The sequence below is a fragment of the Lissotriton helveticus genome, chromosome 5_1, assembly GCF_964261635.1.
Source record: "Lissotriton helveticus chromosome 5_1, aLisHel1.1, whole genome shotgun sequence".
NCBI lineage: Eukaryota > Metazoa > Chordata > Amphibia > Caudata > Salamandridae > Lissotriton > Lissotriton helveticus.
The window spans coordinates 1,681,828,164-1,681,855,449 of record NC_136065.1 but is presented as its reverse complement, the minus strand read 5'-3'; the positions used below and the strand labels follow the sequence as shown (position 1 = coordinate 1,681,855,449).

Genomic DNA, 27,286 nt, shown 5'->3' with positions numbered 1-27,286 from the left:
TTTTCTCTCTACCATCAGCAAGCACACCTGCCTAGTGGAGCCCACGTCCTGTTCCCCGCAGTATGCCTACCCGCTCTGGAAAGCCCATCAGGAGTGAAGGTGAAAGGGGGTTAAATGTCGCTAGCCCTGTTATAGGAACTATGGACCGCTTTATCACCAGGGTGGCGGCGGTGATTGATAAGGAGATAGCTATGTCAGAGCGGCGTCTATCAGAGGTATACCTCCCCTCAAGACGCTCATCCTTGGGGGTTGCTGCCCAGTCGCTTACACCGGCAAATGCCCGGTCACAACCTGTATCCCCATCTAGTGGGCCTAGCATCTCCATAGACCCCCCCCTGCTGGCTGGTATAGAACAACATATAGATAGGCTGGAAAACCTCCTGGTTGAGCACATACCTATGGTTACCGAGGAAGACGGTGGTCTTAGCAGGCTGCCTTCTCCTTCACCTTCACCCCTAAACTGTCCGCACGAAGCCACCAATGATACTTTCTCATCAAAATCGCTCACCTCCTCATTAGATACCCCAGTAGGGGAGCCAGTTAGGGTACTCACCAACTCCCAATCTCCTGACATTAGCCAGGGACCCAGGCCCCCAAGTAAAAAATCACGAAAGCGTAAAAAGGGTAGGCTAGTAAGACAGGCTGCTCTCTATCAAAGAGCAAGAAAGTCACCTGGATCTGGGATGAGAAACTTAAGGGATAGGCCCGTAGCAAATGAAGCTGACATAGAAAGGGATCTTTTGACCTCTCCCAAGGGGCTACACACTGGCGATAGTACTGCTAAAGCTTCTAATCTCACTGACCCAGCAGCAGCCGATCATATCCTTGAGAAGATATACAGCCTCTTGAAACCTCTAGTAGCACAGGTTAAGGGTCTAGGGAATCGGATAGATAAACTAGAACAATCAACTCTTGATGGGTTCCATTCACTCAAAACTACAATTAAACAGCTAGCTAGAATGAGTGAAAACAAGGACATGGACATAAAGGGGAATGAGTTGCCATCCCAGAGAGATCCCAAATCCCCATTAGGTACACATAAAGTTGTTTCTATCAATCCACTAATCCCAGCTCCTAAATCTCCCCCCCGTCCCAAAGCAGGCCAAAAAGACAAGGGCTTGCCCAAACATCAGGAGCCTGTTAAAAATAAACCAATCCCTCTTCCATTAAAACAGCCACAGACAGGCAGTGGCCAAATGGAAGGTCCCCTAAAAATGGGTGCACGAAAGAAACTTAATGGGGCGGTGTTAGGGGAAACCCCTAGATCTGCACTTCAATCTATGGCCCCATCCACTACGTTACAGGTCCCTAGAAAACTAGTACGGAGGATCCCCCCAGTAAACCTCCCACCTGACTGTCAACCTTTTGTTGTTGTCTTGGTTAATGTGCCCCCTCTAAAAGAGGGCCAGTTGGAAAACCATCAATCACTCAAGAACAAGTGTATCCACTGGTTAAAGGCAAATAGGCCAATCCCGCCAGGTGTGGACGGTATTATTCTAGGTGTTCGCAGAGTGGGGTGGGTAGGCCAGGGGAAAAAGACCCAGGAGGGGGATTGTATAATTATAAACTTCCAAGATCCAAGAGTAGTGCCCTCGATTTGTACCCCTAATACATGCATGGGAGCTCCAGGGGTTAAAGTAGTGGATCTCTCTTATTTTTACCCTAGTCAAAGTATTGTCTTAACTGGAGGAAGCTTAACTTCCCCTGCTTCTGCACAAAATTGGGCTGGGGTTACAGGAGGCCCAAGGGAGAATCAATTGCGGCGACTAGAGCCTAACTGACTGGAAGCCGAGAGTAGAGTGGAGCCATCGGGAGTGTCACCCACCCATGCAAGTTGCGCAGGGGGGATGGCAGACCCGCTGACAATTCCCCAAGAACCCGGCATACCTCAGACATACATGAGTAGGACCACCGACAGGGACACTCTTGCGCCTAGCGACGCTTCAGCTGCGACGGACCTAGCCTTTAAGGTTTGCAGTTGGAATGTCGCAGGGATCGCAAGAAAACTGGATATACCGGAATTCATTGCATGTGTTGACGATCACTCCCTGTGTCTCTTCCAAGAGACATGGAGCTTGGTCCCGGTTCATAGGGTGGGTTTTTCCTCCTATTTTTCCCCTGCTCAGGCTTCGGCATCAGGGAGAGGGCGACCCTCGGGCGGCCTTCTCATATGGGTTGCAGCCTCTTTAGATTGTAGAGTAGTGGAGTTCCCCACAGGCTGCCCGGACATTCAAAACATTACCCTAATAGATCCAAGGGGAAGAATTGTTTTAAATATTTATAACATTTATGCCCGGGGAACCAAGGGTGGGAGGAAGTCTTCTGTAATATCTCTCCTCGAGTCCTTGTTAAAAAACACCCCTCATAAGACGCGTATAATGGTGGCGGGTGACATGAACTGTACGTTCGAGCCCTTGGGCTCGGACGTTGCCGCCGAACAGGATGAGGATGATGTTAGGTTGGGGATTCCGGTTTTGGACATCCCACCGATCAGAAGGTGGACTGAAGTGGCGCTCCAGATATACTCCCTGAGCCTGGAATTTAATCTAAGGGCAGCAAATGGGAGGACAACCTCAGATAGGGGGGGTGCTCACACGTATAATAGGCCAGGACACACTTCTAGGTTGGATTACATCCTAATAGATGTGTGTCTATGGTCTTTTGTAAAGGACATGCAGGTGGCCCATACGACGGAGAGTGATCACAACTCACTCTCCCTGAGTATGGATCCGTGGTGGCGCCCCCTAATGAAGGATAACATTTACCCGGTCGCCGTACCCCCGGACGTGTCCGAAGTCTCCCACTGTGGTAGACGAATAAAATGGGCAAAATTGATTCTCTCTGAGGGAAAGGTAGGGGAAATCCAAACCCTTTTAAATCAAGCGGTAATAGACCTTAGAACCTCTTCAGAGGGGGTGGGTAGAGCGAGTGGACTTTTTCCCTCCTTGGTTGAAGCCTTATCTAGTGTGTTTTCATCCCATCCTATTAACTTGGGCAAAAAAACATTTAGAAAACCTGCTGAGGGTTGGTATACCAAAACATGTAGTTTTCATAAGGCCAAACTAGTTGAGGCAGTTAAACGCAAATCCCGAAGTGAGATACAGGAAACAAGGAAGGCCTATAATAAATCCCTTAAGATTGCTAGGCAGGAGTGGGAAGACAAATTCTGGGAGGACCTACTTCAGGCTAGTAAGGGTAGGGATTCTAGGGCCTTTTGGAATCTCATAGGCACACGGAACAAACCAGATGCATCTGTGAGACCCTGCAATATCCCCCCGCAACATTGGGTAAATCACTTCGGGTCCCTTTACCTCCCCCCAGATGGGGAACTAAATGTTGGGAGGGAACTTAGATTAGCGATTGAACCCCATGCATATGATTTCTTCACTCCCTTAGAGATTGAGGGGGTCATAGGATGGGTGGCGCCTCGCAAGGCACCGGGCCCAGATGGTCTCCCAGGGGATCTTATGAAGGCTTACCCAGTAAAATGGGGTAGGATCATTGCCGCCCTCTTAAATGACATCATGATGGGAGGGGCAGTGCCTGAATCCTGGAAAGGGGCGGTGGTGGTCCCGATTTACAAAAAAGGGTGTAGGGAAACCCCGGGGAACTACCGCCCCATAAGTCTGATAGACTCCACCCAAAAGATAGCTGGTAAAGCTGTCCTTGGAAGGATCTTACATTGGGTGGAGGAAAACAAAATCCTATCGGACTTCCAGGCAGGTTTTCGGGCTGGTATGGGGACTATTGAGCAGGTGTTTAGGTTGGCACTCCTGGGGTGGAAGGTCGTGGATCTGGGCAAGGGCAGTCTTTATTTGGCCTTTATAGACTTGAAGACTGCCTTTGACCTAGTCCCCCGGGAAGAGCTCTGGAGGGTACTCAATGAGTTGGGACTACCTCCTTACATCTTGTCCCTTCTCATTAGCCTCCATGACCATACCTTTGCGCAGGTCCGCTGGGGCAAAGACGGAGAACTCACTGAGAGGATCCCAGTGTCAAGGGGTGTTAGACAGGGATGCGTCTTGGCGCCCACCCTATTCTCACTTTATGTGAATGGGGTGGTAAAACATCTGCAAAAAGAACCAGCCGACGCCCCCTGTCTCGGAGGAGTCCGCATCCCCACATTGCTTTTTGCGGACGACACGCTTCTGATCTCCAAGACCCCCCAAGGCCTGCAGAAATTGCTAACGCGTTTCCAGGAATTTTGCGCTGCTAAAGGCTTAATTATAAACGTGGACAAAACAAAATACCTAGTCCTAAATCCTCCCAGGAAACTTGGCCGCCCACCTACACTCAATTCGGTGGCCTTAGAGAAAGTAGCCGAATTCGATTACCTCGGTATTCGGATTACGGATAGGATGTCCTGGGCAAATCACATTGAGAAAATGGTCCTAAACCACAGAAGAGTAGGAGGAGCACTTGTGAGGGAGTTTTGGGCCTCATCTAGGAGATCGCTTTCCCCAGTAATTGACATCTACAAGGCTAAAGTAGTGACATCAGCCTTGTATGGGGCTGAGCTGTGGGGCCACTGCCGATTGGATGCCCTAGCGACAGCGGAGACCAAACTTCTAAAATCTATTATTTCCATTCCACTGAGCACGCCATCTGTACCAGTGCTGTTGGACACGGGCTGTAAGAGCATCCAAGATCAGGCTCAGCTTCGCCCTCTCCTACTGTGGACGCGAATTTGGAGGGGTGAGGACTTAAAATCTTACGCCGATGGTTTGGGGGAAATAATGAGTTTGGGGGGTTGGGCCAAGATCAGATGGCTGAGTGAAACCAAGAAGCTCCTGGAGAAGATTGGTCTTGGGGATTGTTGGACTTCACGCACAGCCCCTCCAAAAGAAGTTGTTAAAGCGCTCTTTTGGAAATGGACGGCGGAGCGCTTAATCACAAACTCGAAGCACTGCAAGTCCACGGTCTCTTTTTTACAAACTAAAGATATTGTGGCCTTTGAACCCTATCTGGACCTGATCACACTCCCTTTTGACCGAGCCCTTTATTTTAAATTTAGAGTTGGATCCCTCCCGCTAGGAGCTGTGGTATCAAATTGGACATCAGTGGCCCGTGCCTCCCCGAATTGTGCATGTTGCCCGAACAGGGTTGAGTCTATTGTGCATGTACTATTTGAATGTCCGGACTATGCCAGGCCCCGGAGGTATTGGTTGAAACCCCTCTTCCAAATCTTGGGTACACGTAGCCACCTAGTCGCCTTGCGGATCCTAACCACGGACACTTCCCCCCCCATTGTGTGCGGAATTGCTAAATTTTTAAAACAGTTTTGGCTTATTCGATGTAAGAGATTGTCAGTAGCGGTTTAATTCTTTTTTAGCTAAGTTATTTATGGGCGCTTTATGTCCTTTTATCCTTTTTAAATGAGTTCTTATACTGACTTCTTAAAGCTATGTCTTTTTGTATTTTGTAATGATTGTTTTGTATATGTGCTTATAAGATATCTTGCATATCGAATAAAAGCTATGACTGACTGACTGATGACTGACTGCTAGGGCCACAACCACAAGCCGCATCGTGGGCTACAGTTGCCAAACCAGACTGCTCACATTATTCTGTGCTGGACTACCACATTGCAGCCCCATTCCACCATGCATTAATGCCAAGCAACAGGAGCGGAAGCTCTGCTGCAGCACCATAGCACACACAGCACACAAGCCAGCTATGGTTCCCGATGGCTTGGGAGGGTGCTGAGACTGTGTATTCCAATGAAAAATCTGCAGCAGAGCACTCTATTCTTAGCTCCTTGGACCAGATGCAAAGTCAGCAAGTAACAACGCAGACAAGGGATCAGCCAGAAGGTGAGCAGATGCACCGACATGGCATGAGCGAGCACTACCAGACACATCTGCTGTTCTGTGAAAAACAAAGTGATGGAAGGAATGCTTGAATTAATCTCAGCCACTGGTGATTGCCCCAACTGTATTCTTATCCATCTGTTTTCATCCACTCGGCCCATTCAGACACAGACTAGCCACATCGAAACCAATCTGGACCCTTCTTCAATAGCAACAGTACAGACCAAAATGCTAGGTCAGGCCTCATCTAGATGGGAACACATGTAACCCCAGACCGATTTTGACCTGCTAAGGGCACGCCAGTGAAGTACAGCTTGAGTCCTGTGGCACAGTGAGCAGGGGACACACGTTTGGGCACACTATGTGGATGTATGGCATCGACTGTAACCGTCAGACCCCATTCGGGAGGTCAAGTGGCAAGCAAGGGGTACTGGGCTCAACCACGGGAACCAGAGTTCTTTGACACTGATATCCCTGGCACGGACCTACATGGCTCTGCAGTACATTCTCTTCAGCACTTAACTTCGAGTGACAGAGTAGTCACAGGCTTCTCAGGGAGGTGCCCAAACTCACAACTAAACAAACACTCAGGTGCACAAAAGCAGGATGCCCAGCCCAGCGCATTATTTTTGTAAAAGGACAGTACTATAATCCATGCACAAAAACTTCATACTTCACAGCACATAAAACAGTCACAATTTTAGCACTTCGCTTGGGCCACTGTGCCTTGTATTCTGCCCCACTTCGTCCCTCTCTCTAGTGTCCCCAACACTTTTGGGTAGGTCTAGATTGGTCTCCCCCTGGGATGAGTGTCCCTCAAATATATTAAGGCTTAACAAAACGTCTCGGTGGCAGCAGGCTCCGCCTTGTGCACACACTTCTTGATAGCAGCATCGGCGACCGCTGATCGCAGTTCCCTCGTAGAGCCGCTTTCGCAGAGAGACAGCTGCCAATAGGCCACAGGGCATGTTGATCACTCTCTTCAGACTTCCTTTGGCTGGAATACCCACATAGTACATGGGGTCAAGCTGCTCTGGTGCTTCTGGTCTGTCACACCTCTGCACGGTTGGCAGATCCCATACCTCTCTCGGCTGCTTCTGCAGCCCTTTGTTACCCGTTAGCTAACCACTTGTCAGTCAACGCTATACATTTCTTTGGATCCTTCGCTGTCAGATCTGACACAAATTGCTTAAGTGGGGATAAGCATGCCTCCTTGAGTCTCTCTGTCACCATTAGCTAGTTAATGGAATGAGAAGCCTTGGGCTCTATCCCCCTCACCCACTCATTCCAATCATGCAACACACCATGAATCCAGGTCTCAAATGAACCACCATCTATTCTCTTGCTATCCTTTAACCTTTGGAGGTACTGAGAGGGCTTGTGCCTAAACTTTCTGATTACAGCTTCCTTAACCAACTCATATTTCAGTTCCTGAGCTACATGCATCATTCCAATGACGGATTAACCTTCTGTGGGAAAACGTTTGATGAGAGTTGCTGCTTCAGATACATCATTTAAAGCCTAAGCTCTACAAGCAAGCTCAAAACTAATATAACATTCCAAGATATCTTGTCATTCCACACACACATATTTATGCAGGGGATTTATAAAGTGCATAGCTGCCTCATGAGGCTTCCCAATTCGAATGCAAAGAACCTGTTAAGAATCAAGACGGAAGGGGGCGTGGGTTGGATGCCAGAGAAGATGGCGGTGTAAGTTCCTACCTCCTCCTGTGGCGCCACTTTCCTTTTTCATTTTAATGTGTAATCCCGAGATAGAATCGTTTCCAACACTGGATTTCGCGAGGGGAATGTGAGCTCTACGTCAATTTGATTTTTGAAGTACCTCAAGACGTATCGAGACGACGATAAGCTTAAGGGGTGACTCAGCCTACTCACCGAGCCCCTGCCGCCCGAGCTGGAATCCGCCCACCGTTAGGAGAAAAACGGAAAAACGGAGAATCGCTACGGCGGTGGCTGAGGCAATTCGAAACAACTAACTAAGCCGGCTCATCGACTATCAGCAGAAAAGTAAGTGGGCTCATCAACTACCGGCTCTGATCTAACGGCTCCGTAGTCTGTGCGCGAGCCTAAACTGGCGGGCTCAGCCGCCGCCCAGCGGAGATCCCGGCTGAGGCTTTCTTGCGCATCGTAAGGTATCGCTGGCAGCTGCAAATTACACTGTATAGAGGCGCGTGCACCCAAGCTGTTAATTTCACATCTGCGGCTCCATTGAGGAATTTTGGTGTGATCGGCCTGCCAGGGCAGCGCGCTGTACACAAAATGGGGGGGGGCTTCCTTTGTTTAACTGAGGTCCCGGCTATAATGCTTACTGGCACCATCCACAAATTACTGGCACTTCTGCAATGTTTGATGCAATAATTGATGTCTGCATGTTAATAGAGCACCCTATGCTGCACCTAAATGCTCTATTTTCATAGTGGTGGCACTCCATGGTAATTAGGTAATCTGGGCCACACGAACACGCAGGGAAGCACAACATGGCAGACGCATTCAGCAAGCCTCAGAGATGTTGACTGCAACATTCTCCTGCATAGCGCTCTTTTAGAGATATAGAAAAAAACGCCCTCGGGTACCCTGCTCCATGAGTTTGGCGCTCCAACGCCCCAAGGCCACCCAATCACAACGATGCTAAGGTTCATGCTGATGGTCAACAACAGGGGTCTAACAATCTGAGCAACAGGAGGTCTCTGCCGGAAGTTTGGAACTGAGTTACACAGCCACTAAAGCGCTACTTATGCCTTTTGTTCTACTTCTGGGGTCGCATCAAACTTAATGCTGGATCATTAATATAATAACACATGACTGTAAATGTGGACTGTGTTTCTGGGGTTTGTTCAAGTAGATCTGTCAAAAGTAATTCGGCTTCAGGCTGTTCTGTGCTAGTTACCGATGCCCTCCTGATGTGTACAGCGGCTATTGTCAGTTGCATGTGAAGTGACTCACTTTTACACCTTCTCTCATGCTGCCTGATCCTACAATGGCTGCCAACTAAAATGCCTATTTCTATCACTGACCTTGCCTGAGCCTAAGATGGCTGCCTGGGTGTGTAGCTCTTGTTAGTGCTGTTTTCCGTTTGGGTGGTGTTCTCCTTCCCGGCGACTAACTTCAATATCTGATCTCAAGGAGTAGCTGCTTAACTCTCAAGTGCCATCAACATACTTTCAGGTGCCAACGTGGAACCCTCAAACGACCAACTTTCAGACGTAAAACAGCTCCTACCTACAGTACACTGCGTGCAACATAATCCGGCCCACACAGCTTGAGCATCATGGGTGAAAAGGAGGCCAAAAATCTTAAAAGACTTAAAGCAGATCCACTAAACCCTGATTCTCCAACGAAAGGTAAAAAAGACATTAATGCTACAATGGACACAATACTGAATAAATTAGCAGAAGTGCATGACCTGGCGAAGTCTACGAAAGAAGAAATTTCAGCGATCAGACAGGACATTAGAGACACCAATTCCAGGCTAACTGAAACAGAATGGTTTTGACCAGGTTGCAGCGATCGGCTCAACCCCAAAACCCCCTTCTTAACGTCCCCAGCTAGAGAAGCTAATAAATCGTTTTTTTCTACTAGCCAGAGGATTTTTAACTTTTTGTACTCACACACTTTGTTAGGTCCCTACACTTTCACTGACACTTGCACTATCACATAGTCCTGTCACCTCATAAGTGCTCCCGCGCAGTCGGTCAGGTCGTAGCACGCCCCGCCCCGTAGAGGGACGGGAAGACCCCAATGATGAAGCATGACACTATTGGATTTTTTTAGTGTGTGAGGGGTATTTTAAAAAGCACATAGCGCTCTCATCTTTACCACCCTAAGAGAGAGTACTTTCACTACAGTCTCATCACTGAAAACCCAATTAAATATATGTTCACACATTGATAGAATCTCTTTGTTTATGTAACTGAAACAGAAGCCAGGATAAGCCGCCTAGAAGATTCTGAATCGAAAGTTTTCAAATCCCTCAAGCATTTATCTTTTGCTACAGACTCCATGACAAGGAGGCTGTCTGAGCTTGAAGACAGAAATCGAAGGAAACTTACGCATTTTTGGAATTCCGGAGGGTTCGGAGGATGCCTTTAGCTCATGTATCCCCTTCTTAGAATTCTGGTTCTCACAAGCAACTAATCTACCCTTCCACCAACCACTTGAACTTGACAGGGCTCACAGGGTTCCTGCCAAAATCACTCCGAACTAAAAAGGCCCTAGACCAATCGTGTGCAAGCCCCTGCGTTACCAGCATGTTGAACAGATCCTGTCCTTTTTGCGTAAAAACAACCATATCCTATGGAAATCCAGTAAAATCTTTACTTCTCAGGACTACAGCAAGGAGACGTTTGACATAAGAAAAGGCTTTCTTGCTCTCCGACCAAGATTATGCTCATTAAGTTACCAATTTGGTTTTGCAGGCCCAGCACGGTTCCGTTTGGTCATCCAAGGAGTTCCCCAGGTCTTTACGGATCCCCAGAAACTCAAAAGATTCCTTGAATGGCCCGGATAAACTTTCTATGGACACGACAACACCTGGCCCTTCCGCAGCCAACACATGAGAATCCTTCTAAAATGTCTTTAATCATGGACTACATGGATGTGACTTCACTACTTCACACTGTATTTCACTACTTCACACTGTATTCTTACTTCTGTTCAGTGTGGCTATCTCACAACTGCCTGAATTGCTTCACATTTGCCTGATGTGTCTTACTACCTGTGCCTTTATACTAAGTGCCTTTATATCTAAGTCTACTTCGCTACAGGGCTGAGGCCCAATACTGTGTTATGGTTATGGTTGGTCGAAGCTGTTTCACTACTGCTTGTAATATTTTTGCAGATAATGTTCTTAAGGTAAGAATAACATTAGTTAGAGACTTTGTCAGTCACTGGTTTCCTACTCAGGTGTAATTAGACAATCTCTCACCTATACGTGTACGTCATCATAGCGCTAGATTTATGCGAGCACACTGTTGCTTACCCTCAGAGTTCAGATACAATCGAGTCTTCTGTATATCCTTGTAAGGCTCATAGTACCTACACTTTTACGACTGTCAGGGCTATATATTCCATGACGGTCTGTCTAACAGACAGAGAAATGAAAGTGATGCACTGGGTACCGCCTTCAGTCCATGTTATTGTCTGACTCACATCTCGGTAATTTTAGTTTCTTGGTACTGTTGGTTACACATTAAGCACCCACTGTTCTGAATGTTGGCCTAGTCTCAACAATCCACCATGGTTTTTGTTCATCGCCATGGGAGGGGAGCTGTTTTCCCCTTGTCACCATGTCTACTAGTTTCTTTCAGGGTGGGGTGGGTGGGGTTGGGGGAGGGTTCGGTGGAGGGTTGGGTGGGGTATGGGTCCGACTTCAACTTGGTTTTTCTTTTGTGTTACTGTTACATTGTGCTTACTTTTGTCTGTATGTTATTATTTTCGCTGCTCAAGTACCGATGTCCACTGTACAACTAGGGCCACATGTCTCTTTTCGATAGGATGCTCCAGCACTCATTTGTCTTCTAATATGGTCCAATGTGTATCGAGACATAATTGTTTAGGCCAAGTGAGCTGGCCGCTTTGGTAAAAGCAGTACATGTGGCATATATGGTTAAGTTGCTACTCAAGGTCCTCTAATAAGGCCCAAAACAACTGTGTATTTGATATTCCACAACTCTATACCCCTACACACGTCTTGTATACACTTATAACCAATAGGAGACGAGAAGCCAGTGTCCTCAACAGCGGTAGTACCACTGATCTAGCTTGGATCAAACTTTTGTTACACCCATGATGTCACACACCAAGATGAAAAACCCACTGGGAACTTCTATAGTGGATAACCTGAAAATACTTTCGCTTAACGTTAAAGGTCTTAACCACCCGGTTAAACGGAAGAAGACCCTGGATTATCTCCAGAAACAAAAAGGGATGTTGTTCTTTTACAAGAAACAAAAATCGATGCCAAACAATTCAATACAATTAGGAATAGATTGTACAATGAAGTGGTGGGTTCTGAAGCAGTCGGTAAGAAAAACGGTGTTCTGACCCTGATAGCGAAAAAATCGAACATTGAGATTGGATCATACACGGCTGACACTAATGGGAGGTGAGTCGCAACTAGATTGATTAAGAACAACACGGAGTTCTATATCACAAATATCTACGCCCCCAACACTAGCGAACTAGACTTTTGGGTTGACCTAACTAAACAGATTGACACTATTCCTAATTCGGCCATGCATATCCTGGCGGGAGACTTTAATCTGCCTTTAGATCCGGCTTTAGACAGAGATTCAAGGTGCGCTTATTGCAGCAACAAGTCCGATAAAGCCTTTTCTAACCTCTGCGCTCGTTTTAATTTGCTGGACTCTTGGAGATTACAAAATCCCACAGGTAGGGAATACACCTTTTATTCACCACCTCACGATTCCTACACTAGTATTGACTACCTATTTATCACAAGTAACGCCACTTCTAGGGTCGTGGAGACGTCGATAGAACCCAGGGTAGTATCAGACCATTCCTGCATCTCACTCTCCATCTCCAACGTAAAACCGACCAGTCGTCAGTCCATCTGGAGACTAAATGATGAAGTGTTGTGAAAGGAACAACATAGGAAACTCATAGAAAATGTAATCCAGTCTTACCTGATGCACAATAAGAGGAATGACACTTCTGACCTAAATCGCTGGGAGGCTCTGAAAGGCACTATCAGGGGTGAAATTATTAAAATCAGATCTGCCGTAAATAAGGAATACAACAAAGCCCTTGAAGAGATAGAGAAGGAGATCTCAGCCCTAGAAAGTAAGCACATTACATCTAGATATGAATTAATACTGAATACATTGGTGAATAAAAAATACGAATATAATAAAATAATAAGCAATAGAGCAGGGGTCTGGGTAAACAGACAAAAGAGGTTCAAGCTCTGCAAATTGAATAAGGCGGGTAAGAGTTTAGCTGCATACTTAAAATTTTAAGTACAAAAGAAAACGATTAATAGTATAAAAGATCACAATGGCGCAACATATTCTGACCCAGAAAAGATTGCGGAAATCTTCAAAGACTTTTATAACACCTTATACTCCAAAAACAAAGATGTAGATAACGCTAAAATTCAGGAGTACCTTAACGACTATGACCTGCCGACTCTCTCAGACATGGAGCAATCGGAACTTAATAGACCAATAACTGCCCTGGAAACTGAAAATTCAATTAAATCACTTAAATGTGGGAAGGCACCTGGCCCCGATGGGTTTAGCGCAAAATTCTATAAGTGTTTCCCCTCTCTCTTATCTCCGCCACTACTACACTTGTTCAACGAATTCAGTGAAGCAGGTAAAATCACAGGTACACGGGCTGAAGCCATCATTGCAGTGCTGCCTAAGGAAGGGAAAGACCCAACACTCCCCAAAAATTACAGATCGATTTCCCTTATCAATATAGATTGTAAGCTTTTTGCTATGATCCTAGCTAACCGTCTTCAAAAATTCATGCCCAAACACATTCACCCCTCACAGGTTGGTTTTTTAAAGAACAGGCTTTCCAGCGACAACACCAGGATCTTAGCTCATGTTTTGGAGAAGGCTAAACTACATCTCACACAGTAGCAATAACGCTTGATGCCGAACAGGCTTTTGATAAAGTTGATTGGACGTACCTAGAAGCAACGCTGAATAAGTTTGGGCTGGGAGAAAATGTCACGAAGATGGTAATGTCTCTATATTTCAGCCCTACGGCTAGGGTCCGGGTGGGAGGTTCGATCTCATCATCCTTCCAGTTACAACAAGGAACCAGACAGGGTTGCCCCTTTCCCCTTCATTATTTTTACTCACAATTGAGCAACTCTTATACCACATTAGGAACAATGATCGTATCTCAGGGATCCACTTTAACGACTGTACGGTCAAGATTACCGCTTACGCTGATGACGTTTTAGTGGTCTCGGAAGAGGCTGAGCAGGCCATTCATGCTCTTATGTCCTCAATTGAAAACTTTTCTCGTGTGTCAGGGTACAAACTAAACAAAGATAAAACTGAAGCAAAACTCCTGAATAACCGAGGTAACAAAGAGATTATGGGGGACTCAGACCTGACCTGGCAACCAAAATGCTTTAAGTATCTGGGCCTGGATTTTGACAAGGATTTGATCTCTACCCTACACACCAACGAAAAACTAGTGTTCAAAAAAATGTCCAATCTACTGGAAGGGTGGTCTCCTAAATATCTTTCATGGTGGGGTAGGGCTGAAACGCTGAAAATGATGGTGACTCCCTTAGTGAATTATCTTGCGAGCATGTTACCGATGACTTTCTCCTCTGACTTTTTGAACAAGATAGATAAGCTCTTTAATACCTTCCTCTGGCAGGGGAAGAAACCCAGAATATCACTGACTAAGCTGCAGCTATCTAAAGAAAAAGGCAGTCGGGGTCTCCCTAACTTCAGGAATTATCAGACAGCATTTCTATGCAAGCAAGGAGCCAACTGGCTGACTGTAAAACCGGACTACACACCAGTTTGGCTAGATATAGAGAAGTCAATCATCGACAATATGCCTTTATCTGCCCTCCTCACCATGGATCTCTCCCATCTGCCTCATTTTAGATATGTTCTCCTCAATACTAGATGAGCACTCCTGAGAATAGACCAACTACATAAATCAAAATTAAGATTAAATAAGTCTAATATAGTTTCTCTATGGCGGAATCCCTCGCTAAAGATTTACAGTAACATGCTTTACTGGGAGCTCTGGTCTCAGAAAGACATAAACTTAGTAAAAGACCTCTATGCAGGCCCCCACCCATTACCTTTCTCAACACTTCAGAGCCAACACAATTTAACTCCCATGGATTCTTACGACTTTTTGAAATTGAAAGCTCTCCTTTCAGCACGCCCCATTAAGCCCCATGGCTCACCTCTCAAATATCACGAATCTTGAAAGCAGGCCATATTGTATCAAGAATATATAAACTCCTTCTACCCATACCTAGAAAATCACACAAACGTAATGAGGCCAATTGGGAATCAGAACCCAATTTTACCAATCTCATGTTTGACTGGGATACATTATATAGCATAGCCTTTTCGAATAAAATATCCCCTATCCTGTCTCAAACCAAGTATATGATACTCAATAGGTCATACTGGACTCCTAAAAAACTTTTAAAACTATTTTTAAAAGATAATCCGACATGCTGGAACTGTAACTCTGCTGTCGGAGATCTCACCCACATGCTCTTCACCTGCCCCTCCTTACAATTGTACTAGGATAAAATGTATAAGTGTATAGAACACATATTCAATATCATTCCCCATAGAGAAATATTATACATCCTATTAGATGTCCTAGACCCAACACTAGTCAGCGATAATGACCGGCAGCTTATGGATCTCTTGCTCACCTTAGCTTGCAAAGTCATATTATGCAAATGGAAGAATGCTAAAGATGTGTCCTTTAGAATTTGGCAAGAGTGGCTGTCCTTCCTAAGAGGGGCGGACAATCCGGCTCTCCATACCTCTCCTTGGCGTAAAACTCACAGGAAACTCTGGAAGTCCCTAGACGCTTCTTCATTCTCATTTGATCCTCATTGAATCTTTTCCTATTAAAGTAATATACGTAACTTTATTGTAACTTCAGTGTACTGAATGTAACCACACTGCTTGTTTGCATGGTCATTTGTAATAGTTATCATCGTTCAATGATGTGTTCACATTTTATGATTATTATGTAGACACTGGGTGTAATCAATAGGTACTTGAGTACACCAACACGTATGTAACAACTAACTTGTACGTATTATTTGAGTCGGACCCATTTCTATTGTTTTTCATTTCCTTTCCTTTCATTTTATTTCATTTCCTTTTATTTCATTTCCATTGTTTCCGTTATTTATATATGTACTTTCTTTTATTTATATTTTTTCAATAAAAATTATTTGAATTAAAAAAAAAGAATCAAGACGGAATACCTAAACTAATTAAAATAGCAGGGCTTTCAAATTGTTAAAAAAACTCCTTGCAGATTGGAGTTAGAGCAAAGATGCAAAAGGAGGCTGTTTCAAAGAGTAAGGGGCCAGGAGGCAAAAAGAGTGGAATCCTTCTCTCGAACAATTATTGTCCAGAATCATGGCCAGGTTAGGACTGGGAGGTCTGAAAGATCTGTTCGGAGTGTACACCTGAAGGAGGTGGTTGGGAAACTGAGGACCAGTATTATTCATGATACGATGGGTCACACATACTGCCTTGAACGAGACTTGTTTTTCAACCGTTAACCAGTGCAAGGCTCCTCAACTGCTTGGAGACTGCATGAAATTTAGGTAAATGCTCCAGTAGTCTAACGGTTGCATTTTGAATGAGTTGTAGCCTCCTTCTCAAGGCCTTTGTCGTGCCTACGTAGAGGATATTGCAATAGTCTAGGAGTGATATGATGAGGGTCTGGATGATGGTCCACTGGCACAAGGAAGGAAACCATTTTTTTGATTTCCTGAGCAGGCCAAAGCAGCAAGCCATCACAGTCTTAATCTGTTGGTAAAAAGACAGCTTACTGTCTATACAGACTTCTGGACTTTTAACAGCGGGTGGGTGGTTCCCCTAGTACAACTGGCCACCATTGTGCACAAGCTCCTTTGGAACCCAGGTACTCCTGAAAGTTGGAAGTGGATTCAGAAATACCATCCTTCGCTTCTCTATCCCTAAAGCTATGTTCTCTCACTCCAAATCTCTCTCCTTTTCCTGCCTTTCTGTTATCTCCTTCTTGCGTTACCTCTTTTTCTCCTCAAGGGTCCATTTTGTCCTATCCCTCTCTCCTCCTTCCCTCTTGCTCTTGGAGAGCTAACCTCAGATTCCCCCTGTCAAACTCCATAGCCTTCTCCTTTTCTTCTGCCTGAGCCTTCTGGGGAATCAACTGCAAGGTCAGAGTCTCAGCTTCAGCACATGGAAAAAAAGGGCTACTGTGTCTCAGCTGGGGAAGCTAGTGTCATTTGCCTCAGTATGCACTTTCAGAACCAAGACAGGTTGGTTTTCTTATTGTTTGCCCTTTCCAGGATGTTCTCGAGATAGATGCAGGCTGTATGCAGAGTGATGGTCCTCACAGCAGAGCAGAGTCCAGTCTGGAGTACTCACAACAGAGGCACACAGCGGTGTGAGCTTTCCGCAACTAGCTCATCAACAACCACACTGACAGTGATGAGGCGGAAAGAGACACACAACTCATCCAGAACAACAGAAACTGCAGTCTCACCCTTCATGTGCACCATCTAACTGATGGCAATACTACAAGAAGACTAATCAGAAGATAGTTAGCAAAATTACCTAATCGAATTTTTTAAGCAGTCTTGTCTCCTCCCTTCAGCTACAGTGATGTCAGTAATACACCTACCACTGTCTTGGAAAAGAACCTCACCTCCATTGGAACAGGCCAGGGCCTTTCAAAATAGAACCTAGAGGCCTCATTCCCATTCCCTCTGGCTCATTCATAAATGCTCTGTATGCAGGACAAAGGCAAAACACATACATAACACACATTTGAGTGTTAGCACCAGGATCTAGAATAGCACTTGGAAGCAGACATAGGCCTTCACTCCAGCAACACAGGTAAAAAGCTCTAGTCACAACTACTCATTCACAAAACACTGCATGCTACCACCACCACTCTACATGCCTCACCCAGGATAGCGGCGGTAGTCCACTGCAAGTCAAACGAGGGCATGCTTGGCGTGGTTTCCTGTTCACAAAAATGACTCAAGTGAAAGGAGAGGCCTGGGCCTTTGCACACACTAGATTAGCTCGAGGATGTGGCCAAAATAAATTTTAAAAATCAGGAAACCAGATACATGCAATCAAGTGCTCATGGCAGGAGAACACAACTGTATGTAAGGCATGGGACATTACTATTTTAACAGATGCCCCTCATAGATTAGACTACCCAGAAGCTTTCTCTACCATTGGAGAAGTCCAGTCATCAGATCGGCAACATGGGCAGGGAAAGTCCATGAGCATTTCTGTGGTTCATTGTGGGTTTATGCTCTACTGTGAAACGTAGTACTGGCAGTGAGCAAGGTCATCCCAGCAAATTAACTGCCATCAACCACACGAGTGGTACGTGATCTGTTTGGACCACAAGCTTGGTATCAAACAGACATGGCCACAACTTTATCAAAACCTACACTATACTAAAGCACTCCTTCTTAATGACTGCCCATTTCTGTTCCCTCGTTAGTAACCTCAACTAATAAAGGCCATCGGATGTTAACTTTCTTTGTCATCAAGTTGAGCCAGTACTGTTCCAATTCTCTTTACTGAAGCATCTGTCTGCACTAAGAAGGGATGTACATAATCAGGAGCCTTTAGCCCAGATCCACTGTATTGTGCTCCCTTCAGGACCATCAAAAGCTTTCTAACACTCCTCTGTCCTTCTTGGATAGCCGCGCTGTCACTATGATACCACAGTTGGAGACATAATTCCTTTAGTAACCAGTGAGTCCTGAAAAAGCTCTCACTTGTGTCTGGGTAGTGTACTCAACTTGAGATGCTTGGCATCCAATAGACAAATCTTCCTGTTACCCACTTGATGTCCAAGGTAGACTACAATGGACTGCCCCACCAGGCACTTGGTTGCTTTTATGATTAGTTTCACAGCTATCCTGATCAACAACTGGTCTATGTGCTTCAGATGGCCCTCCCATGAATTGCTCAACATTGCAATGTCATCCAGGTAGGCAATGCAGAACTCCTCTACCCCTGATAGAATATAGTTCACCAGGATCTGGAAATTGTCAGGAGCATTTTTCAATCCAAACAACATTACTGTAAACTGGAGAAGGGCTTCTGGTATAGAAATGTGGTCTTCTTGAAACTAGAGCAACTGACTTGAACAAAGGTGCTCAAGTACTTTGCAACACCCAGCCAATCCACAAGCTCATTGACTCTGGAGATCGAATGTGCATCTGTCCTCGTGGCTTCAATAAGGACCCTGTAGTTCACACAAAAACGCAAGTCTAAAATACTTTGTTTGGGCACCAACACCACTGGGCTGGCCTAAGGACAAATATACCACTTTATCACTCCCAGGTCCAATCCTGTACAGTTCTACCTTAATGCATTCCTGGACTCCGTCAGACATGTGGCAAGTCTTGCTTTTGACAAGGAGACTATCTCGTCTATGAGCTCATGGACACAGGGGCAGAGGTTCAGGAGCTTCGGCATTAGAAGTTTGTAGGGCGGTTTTATGGGCTTTAGCCTGTACATTTGTGTATCACTACAGATTGTTTTGTAACACAGACACTACAGATGTTTTTTGAGCAAAAGAACTTTTAGCAGCAGTGACGTTGTAACTGCATCTGGTGCCTGAAGTGCGTTGATTAAATTTATTTGTAAATCATTGGTGTTTGTGAAATCTAAGCTTTGCTATTCCTCGAGAGTAAGGGAGGGAGACAAAGAAGTAATGCACTGATTACTTACCAATAATCACATTACTGCGAGTTGTCCTCCCTCGCTCCAGTTATTACTAAATGGGTTTCTGGGTGAGTAAACTTGGGTATTACAGATTTCCTGAGAGGGGGAGGAGCCCTATACACACATAGGGGGCTTTCTCTTACAGATAAGAGATAGTAGAAAGATTATGAGAACAATTCTGTGGAGGAAGCTCACAAAAGTAAGGACTGGAGAGAGGGATTACCAATAAGTAATCAGAACAGTTTCTAGATTGTACACCTGTCTGGGTGCAGAATGTAGTGTACGTGGTGGACGGGAGAAGCCCCCCCGTCTTGGGACAAATGCGCAGAAGTAGGTATGGGTAAATTCTGTGACAGGTGGGTGGGCGGGGCTACTGCCCGTGTGGGGGCCGCGGTGTGAGACGCGTCAGAGTGGCTTCAGCTTCATTGGTCCTCTGAGACTGATGCATATACATCTGCTCCCCTATTTTTTGTTGGGGGGGGGGGGGGAGGGAGGCTCCGATAGCGGACGAAGAAACGAATCCTTACCTGGTTTTCCCAAAGAAAGGAGCGCGAGCCATCTTCCATTTCCCCAAAATGCGCCATCCCCCTTCGTCTTATTTTAGAATGAGAGCTTCTTATTCGGCTTTAACTGGCACCTTGCTCAAGGACGAGGAGGAACGATAAAAGGGAAAATGATTCTTGTCACGGCAACTACGTTGTGTACGTTGTCAGATTACTGGGGGAGGGGCGTGGTGGGGCCGTCACAAACAGAATTAGGGCTCGTTGGAAGCGGTGACACGGCGCGCGCTACAATGTTTTCATCCTCTGGTGCGTGAGACTCTGCATTTCGAGATGATCCGGACTGCATCGCGCATGCGCACAACCACCTTGGCTGTCCGACTAGGCTTCTAACGTGTCGATGTTTTTCCATTTATTGCGGTATTGGCTTTCCTTAATCTAATTAGAGGTCTTTTTTGACCAACACGGCCGGTCCGGCCCTGCAGAAGAAATCTGTTTATAACTTGAGGTCGCACTCCCAATCATATACAGTCCAGGAGGCTGCTGTCCTTATTGCAGGAATCGTTAACTGAGTCTGACTCCAAATGGCCAGCTCGGCGTTTAATTACCCGATACTGATAAAATGAGGAGCATGGAGTTTTCCATACTGTGAGGAGGCTCAAGGAAATGCACGACACGACATTTCTGACTGTTTTAACAATGGCACCGTGCTTGCTGGGACAATGCGAAAAGTGAAACTGCAACGCCAGAGGTAAAATGCCAGGTTTGGTTGTACTTGTTATACATGACACTCGGCCTCTTTGTAGCACAGAGGTAATAAAACAATGCAATGCAATGCTATAAACACCAAGAATTCTTTATAGACAAACTCTTTGCTTCCAGTCACCTCCACACCACATACAGCATTAATCTGGCAAGGATAGACATGCATAAAGGACACAAAGAAAAGGCACAGAAACAAACCTTCTCTATGGTCCCATGCTCTGTAACACACAGAGACATCTTAAGGATTTTGGGGGCCCTGGGCCAAACCTATTTTGAGGGCCCCTATTCAAAGCATTATTGAATGTATGATCTAATTTCAGCTCTTTAATGCCTTTTTATCCAGATCACTATTTCAGCGACCTTACTGCCCCATCCACAGATGTACATACACTGGAATCAAGGTGGATCACCCGGTACCCATTGATTATCAAGGTGGATAGAACATTTTTCTATGATATATTCAAGCTCTGATGAGTCGAATGAAGTCGGTGATACCAATGACCAAGGCATACATGCATTTGCTATTTGATTTAGCAGAAGTACAGCGGACCCTGGGCTAATGTAGCAGTGGTAAGGCTCCCGGCTCGGCCTGGATACCAGCTGATGTTTTCATGGACTGTAAGGTTGTATAGGTGCCTTTGCTTGTGAACGTGTTTAACGCCACCGCAAGGGTGGGTCCACTGGTGACGTGGAAAAAATACATCATTGTTCCAATTTATAACAAGCATTTGCAATGCAATTGGTCTCTCATTTGCGAGAGTTTAAGCTATTGGCATTTTAAATGACAATGCCTTTTCTTTAACTCTTTTGATAATTAATTAACACATAAATAAAAGGCATTATAATTTACAATGCCAATAGCTCAAACTCTTGTAATTGCGAGACCTATTAAAAATGGCAGACTGAATGTAGCAGGAAAGCACGTAGTGCCTGCAGTAGGAGAAACTCATTAAAGAAAATAGTGCTTAGAGACTAAAAAAGACATACTGTGTAACAACCGAAGTAAAAGGGCCAGTCCTCGTGGGAGGTTACGAATGAAGACAAGGCGGTACTAAGGAGGGACTAACAAACTTATTAACAAATCAGAAGCCAGTATTTTACGAAGGACAATGACACAAGCCAATGACAAATATTGAGGGGGAGTGGTTGGTGCTTCTATTCCATGCTGCAATACAGCATGCCGCAGAGCAGCGCATGCGCTGCCCAGGCTCGACCAAAAAAGGGAAACAAGTCACACCCAAAGAACTACAGACCCATATCACAACTTGATTCCACCGCCAAGGTAATGGGTTGTGTTCTGTTACACAGACTTGAGGACTGGACTGAGGCCAACAACATTTTAGTAGACACGCAGCATGGGTTTAAAAAGGGGCTAGGCACTGTCGATCAAGCCTAAACCGGAGTATGTTATTAGGCAAATATGCCATTGCCAAGAATGGTTCTATGTTCCTGGCGTTCTTGGATCTAAGGACTGCGTTTGATTGTGGTTTGCACCCCAAGCTTTCGGCTCTCATACCTTAGATGGGTATAGAAGTTGCTATTATTACCTTCATCAGACAGCTGTTCTCGAAGGCGAGTGCTTGTGTGAGCTATGGCCGAGAGGGAGGGCGCACAAAGCCATTTAAGATTAAATAGGGTTGTGGCAAGGGTGCATTATCACCCCTTTCTCTTTTCCCTGTATATCAACAGTGTAGAAGCAGCCCTTGTGGGAAGAACCAGAGATGTTCCCTACATCGGCACGCGCCCCCTTCCAATACTCCTCTATGTGGACGATGCTGCGCTCATGGCAAGGACTGGATGAGAGCTGCAGTGTCTAATAGAGGACTATACCATTTTTATGAAGGAGCTTGACCTACAGCTGAATGAGCATAAATCTTTCATTTTGACCTGTGGTAGTCGAACAAAGAAGCGCCCTATATTTCGCATCAACAATCGTAGGGTCGGTGACGCCACAAGTTTTTCATAATTGGGTATCCTCTTTGACACTAAGGGGCTCATTAGGATGGCGGACGGAAGAGCGACCGCAGCCCTGGAGTACGTGGAAAATGCCTTTTCCGTGTCCGCCAGCCGCGGACACTCCGTCCGCCATATCAGGATAGGAAATAGTGTCAAAATTCCATCCGCGACGGAAAAGCACGCACCGCCGCCCAACTACACCCGACCACGCGGCGGACGGAACGAATCCCGAGACTCCGCCGTACGTACTGACGTCTAAGACCGTCCCCCAAATCAAGATGGCGGAAAATACACATAAAACCGCTGCGGAAAAACAACCTGTCTGAACACGGCGGATTCCCCACAGCGAAGATAAGATACATAGCAGATATACCCACCACAAGCTGTTCGCCACCATGGACCCAGCGCTACACGCTTTCCCGATGCTCTTCGCGATCCACCACGTCCTAGTCTTGGCCCACCATCGACGCCGACGCAGGTAAGGCACAAACCATTGGCTGTCTGGAGGGGAATACCTGCAAGGGTCGTGACGTAGGGAGGGGGAGTGTCATGTTACCGAAACCACTGATTAGAAGCAAATTGAAATACACATGTGTAGTACGCAAGCAGGAATGACAACGACAAACCACGAGACATGATTCACTACCTTTATTACACATAATAGGGGTATAATCACAGTGTATGCGTGAACATGGGCAAAGTGGGCACCAGAGCATGAACATCAGAGGCAGCACGTGAGAGGGCAGAATGCAGTATCACAGCATCAACAGGGCATTGTGCCCAACAGAGCAGGTACATCAGAGGCAGCACATCAGAGGGCAGAATGCAGTATCACAGCATCAACAGGGCATTGTGGACAACAGAGCAGGTACATCAGAGGCAGCACGTGAGAGGGCAGAATGCAGTATCACAGCATCAACAGGGCATTGTGGACAACACAGCAGGTACATCATTGGCAGCACATGAGAGGGCAGAATGCAGTATCACAGCATCAACAGGGCATTGTGCCCAACAGAGCAGGTACATCAGAGGTAGCACCTGAGAGGGCAGAATGCAGTATCACAGCATCAACAGGGCATTGTGCCCAACAGAGCAGGTACATCAGAGGCAGCACGTGGGAAGGCAGAATGCAGTATCACAGCATCAACAGGGCATTGTGCCCAACAGAGCAGGTACATCAGAGGCAGCACGTGAGAGGGGCTAAGTGCATCAACAGTCCATAGCACTGAACATGTCCATCAGAGGCAGCACGTGAGAGGAGCTAAGTGCATCAACAGTCCATAGCACTGAACATGTCCATCAGAGGCAGCACGTGAGAGGGGCTAAGTGCATCAACAGTCCATAGCACTGAACATGTCCATCACAGGCAGCACATGAGAGGGGCTAAGTGCATCAACAGTCCATAGCACTGAACATGTCCATCAGAGGCAGCACGTGAGAGGGGCTAAGTGCATCAACAGTCCATAGCACTGAACATGTCCATCAGAGGCAGCACGTGCAGTATCACAGCATCAACAGGGCATTGTGGACAACAGAGCAGGTACATCAAAGGCAGCACAAGTACGTGTTCCAACCAACCCGTCCCAGGGACCACAACAGTGCAAGGCTGTTCACAATGGACAATGGACACACCATGTGAAATAACATGTGAGTGAAGTGAACAGCACCTCACATCACAGAATCAGGTGGACTGCGTGAACTACCTGCCTCGGACACACTGCCAGCACCAGAAACAGGAGTGTGAGACACAGCCACAGCCCGAGTGACACACACATGGGCCACAGACCCAGACACACTGCCAGCACCAGAAACAGGAGTGTGAGACACAGCCACAGCCCGAGTGACAGACATATGGGCCACAGACCCAGACACACTGCCAGCACCAGAAACAGGAATGTGAGACACAGCCACAGCCCGAGTGACACACACATGGGCCACAGACCCAGACACACTGCCAGCACCAGAAACAGGAGTGTGAGACACAGCCACAGCCCGAGTGACAGACACATGGGCCACAGACCCAGACACACTGCCAGCACCAGAAACAGGAATGTGAGACACAGCCACAGATGTAGTGACTGACACGTGAGCCACAGACCCAGACACACTGCCAGCACCAGAAACAGGAGTGTGAGACACAGCCACAGATCTACTCACTGACACATGAGCCATAGACCCAGATACACTGCCAGCACCTGAAACAGGAGAGGGCACAACTGAGACTGTGCTACTACATGATGCATGACAGCAAACAACAGACACAGTGCCACTATCTGATACATGAGAGTCAACTGCACCTGCGCCACTGGGACCACTTAAATGATGAGCCACCGGGCTGTATGGGCCAGGAGGCAGGGTGGCCCTGGGAGCTGGGGATAGCTGTACTTGAGCGACATCAGGGTTGGCAGGTGTCAATGGTGTGTGTCTGCGTTTCTTAGGGATATGTGAGTGCACCCTGGACAGGACAGGACTGGCAAGTGGTGGGGACTCAAAACAAATATCACCCACCATAGGTGGAGCATCTGCTGCCAGGGATCGGCTTTCTGGGGATGTGCTGGAGCCTGCTTGTCGTTTGCTGTGTGCCTGCCGCCTGGGCTCAGAATCATGTGTAATGGGGGAAGCAACAACAGGGGACTCCCTCCTCTGCTTCTGACTGGCCTGGATGGGAGTGGAGGTATGGGGGGACTCCGCCGCGGAGACATCTGTTTGCCGTTCATTCGAAAACATCAGCCGCAGTGCAGCCAGGGGTGACGTATGCCTCTCCTTGAGTGCGCCATTGTCCATGGGAGAAGCCATGTCCCTAGGATGTGCTTTATCCGTAGGTGGAGTGTTGTCTCTGGACTTTGCCTGTGCCCTGGACGGTGCCCTGTTCCTGCCAGCAGACTTGTCGTCTGTGGTGTACCTGTCTCCAGAAGACACCTGCTGACTGTGTGTGTCCCTGCCCTTGGGAGATGGCCCTTGCTCTGTTTATTTATTATTTATTTATTCAAAGTTTTATATAGCGCGAACAAGATCCTTACAGATATCAGAGCGCTTCACAATGACAGGGTAGAGGCAGTAGGAATGAACAGAGGTAATGGGAGCAATGTAGTAGTCACTAACATGAATGGATAATAATAACATACATAAAACATATCAATATACTGTCAGGTAAACAAGTAATATAAAACGGCACAAGTCATTGATCCCACTCCAGAGGTGTTCAGGTACCAAGAAAGTAGCGTAGTAGTGTCTCCCTCAAGTAGAGGTATAGTGCCAAAGGACAAGGTGAGCATTGACACAAGGCAATGCAGAGTCTCTGATCCAACACCTATAACGTTCAGGAGATCTTGGCCAGAAGGATGGTTTTCACCTCTTTCTTGAAGAGTGCAGTGGAGGAGATACGCCTGGTTTCAGGAGGGAGCGCATTCCAGATCCTGGGTGCCATACCTGAGAAGGAGCGCTTGTAAGTTTTCTCTTTCCGGAATCTACGGGGTTTCAGGAGTAGATTTTTTGAGCTTCTATTGGATCTCGAACCTCCTGATATAGACAACTTTTGAGCGAGGTAGTTGGGTGCATTGTGGTGCACGGCCGCGTGTGTCATAACTGCAATTTTTAGTTGTATTCTGGCTTCAAAAGGCAGCCATTTTAGGGACTTTAAGTCTGGGGAAATATGTGAATGTTTTCTTGAGCCAGTAATGAGTCTTGCGGCAGCGTTCAGGGAGGCTCTTAAGGGTGCTGTTGTGGATAGCGGGAGTCCGCTGAGGGCCACAATTCCGTAGTCTATTCGAGGGATGACTAACGCTTGTACAGCAGTTTGGAAGTCTTCAGCAGGGAGGAAGGGTTTAATTTTCCTCAGTGTGTTGATATGGAAATTAGTTGCTTTTGTGGCTTTGCTGACGTGCTGCTGCATGTTGAGCTTGGCGTCCAGTGTAATGCCTAGGGATTTCGCTGAGTCCACGATGGTGGGTTGGACATTGAGTGCTGTTAGGTTGTTGAGCCATGTTTGGGTGGTTGAAATTTTCGCCGGGGTGAGATGAGAAGGAACTCAGTTTTCAGAGCATTTAGTTTGAGGTGATTATCGGTTGTGTGCCTGCCCTTGGTACACTCCCTGCTCTTAGGAGGTGCCTTTGTCTTTTGACTGTCCTTGTCCCTGTCCTTGGGAGTGGCCCCGTCCTCTGTTGTGGGCCTGCCCTTGGGACTCTCCCTGCTCTTTTGAGGTGCCTTTGTCTTTTGACTGTCCTTGTCCCTGTCCTTGGGAGTGGCCCCTTCCTCTGTTGTGGGCCTGCCCTTGGGACTCTCCCTGCTCTTTTGAGGTGCCTTTGTCTTTTGACTGTCCTTGTCCCTGTCCTTGGGAGTGGCCCTTTCCTCTGTTGTGGGCCTGCCCTTAGGACTCTCCCTGCTCATAGGAGGTGCCTTCGTCTTTAGACTGTCCTTGTCCCTGTCTTTGGGAGTGGCCCTTTTCTCTGTTGTGGGCCTGCCCTTGGGACACTCCCTGCTCTTAGGAGGTGCCTTTGTCTTTTGACTGTCCTTGTCCCTGTCCTTGGGAGTGTCCCCTTCCTCTGTTGTGGTCCTGCCCTTGGGACACTCCCTGCTCTTAGGAGGTGCCTTTGTCTTTTGACTGTCCTTGTCCCTGTCCTTGGGAGTGGCCCTTTCCTCTGTTGTGGGCCTGCCCTTGGGACTCTCCCTGCTCTTTTGAGGTGCCTTTGTCTTTTGACTGTCCTTGTCCAAGTGACTGTCCATGGACTTGGGAGTATCCCTTGCCTTGGGAGTACCTTTTGTGTTGAATGCCTGTGTAGCATGTG

General features: G+C 46.7%; 1 protein-coding gene across 2 annotated transcripts in view; it reads right to left on the bottom strand.

The window, feature by feature from the left end:
- Window positions 1-19,963, bottom strand: part of LOC144753776 (uncharacterized) — a 63,063-nt gene extending 43,100 nt beyond the window's left edge. For both annotated transcript variants that reach the window (XR_013594523.1, XM_078641352.1), the window contains exon 1: window positions 19,809-19,963. The gene's annotated coding sequence lies outside the window, so the exon portion shown is untranslated. The remainder of the gene's footprint in view (window positions 1-19,808) is intronic.
- Window positions 19,964-27,286: the final 7,323 nt, after the last annotated feature.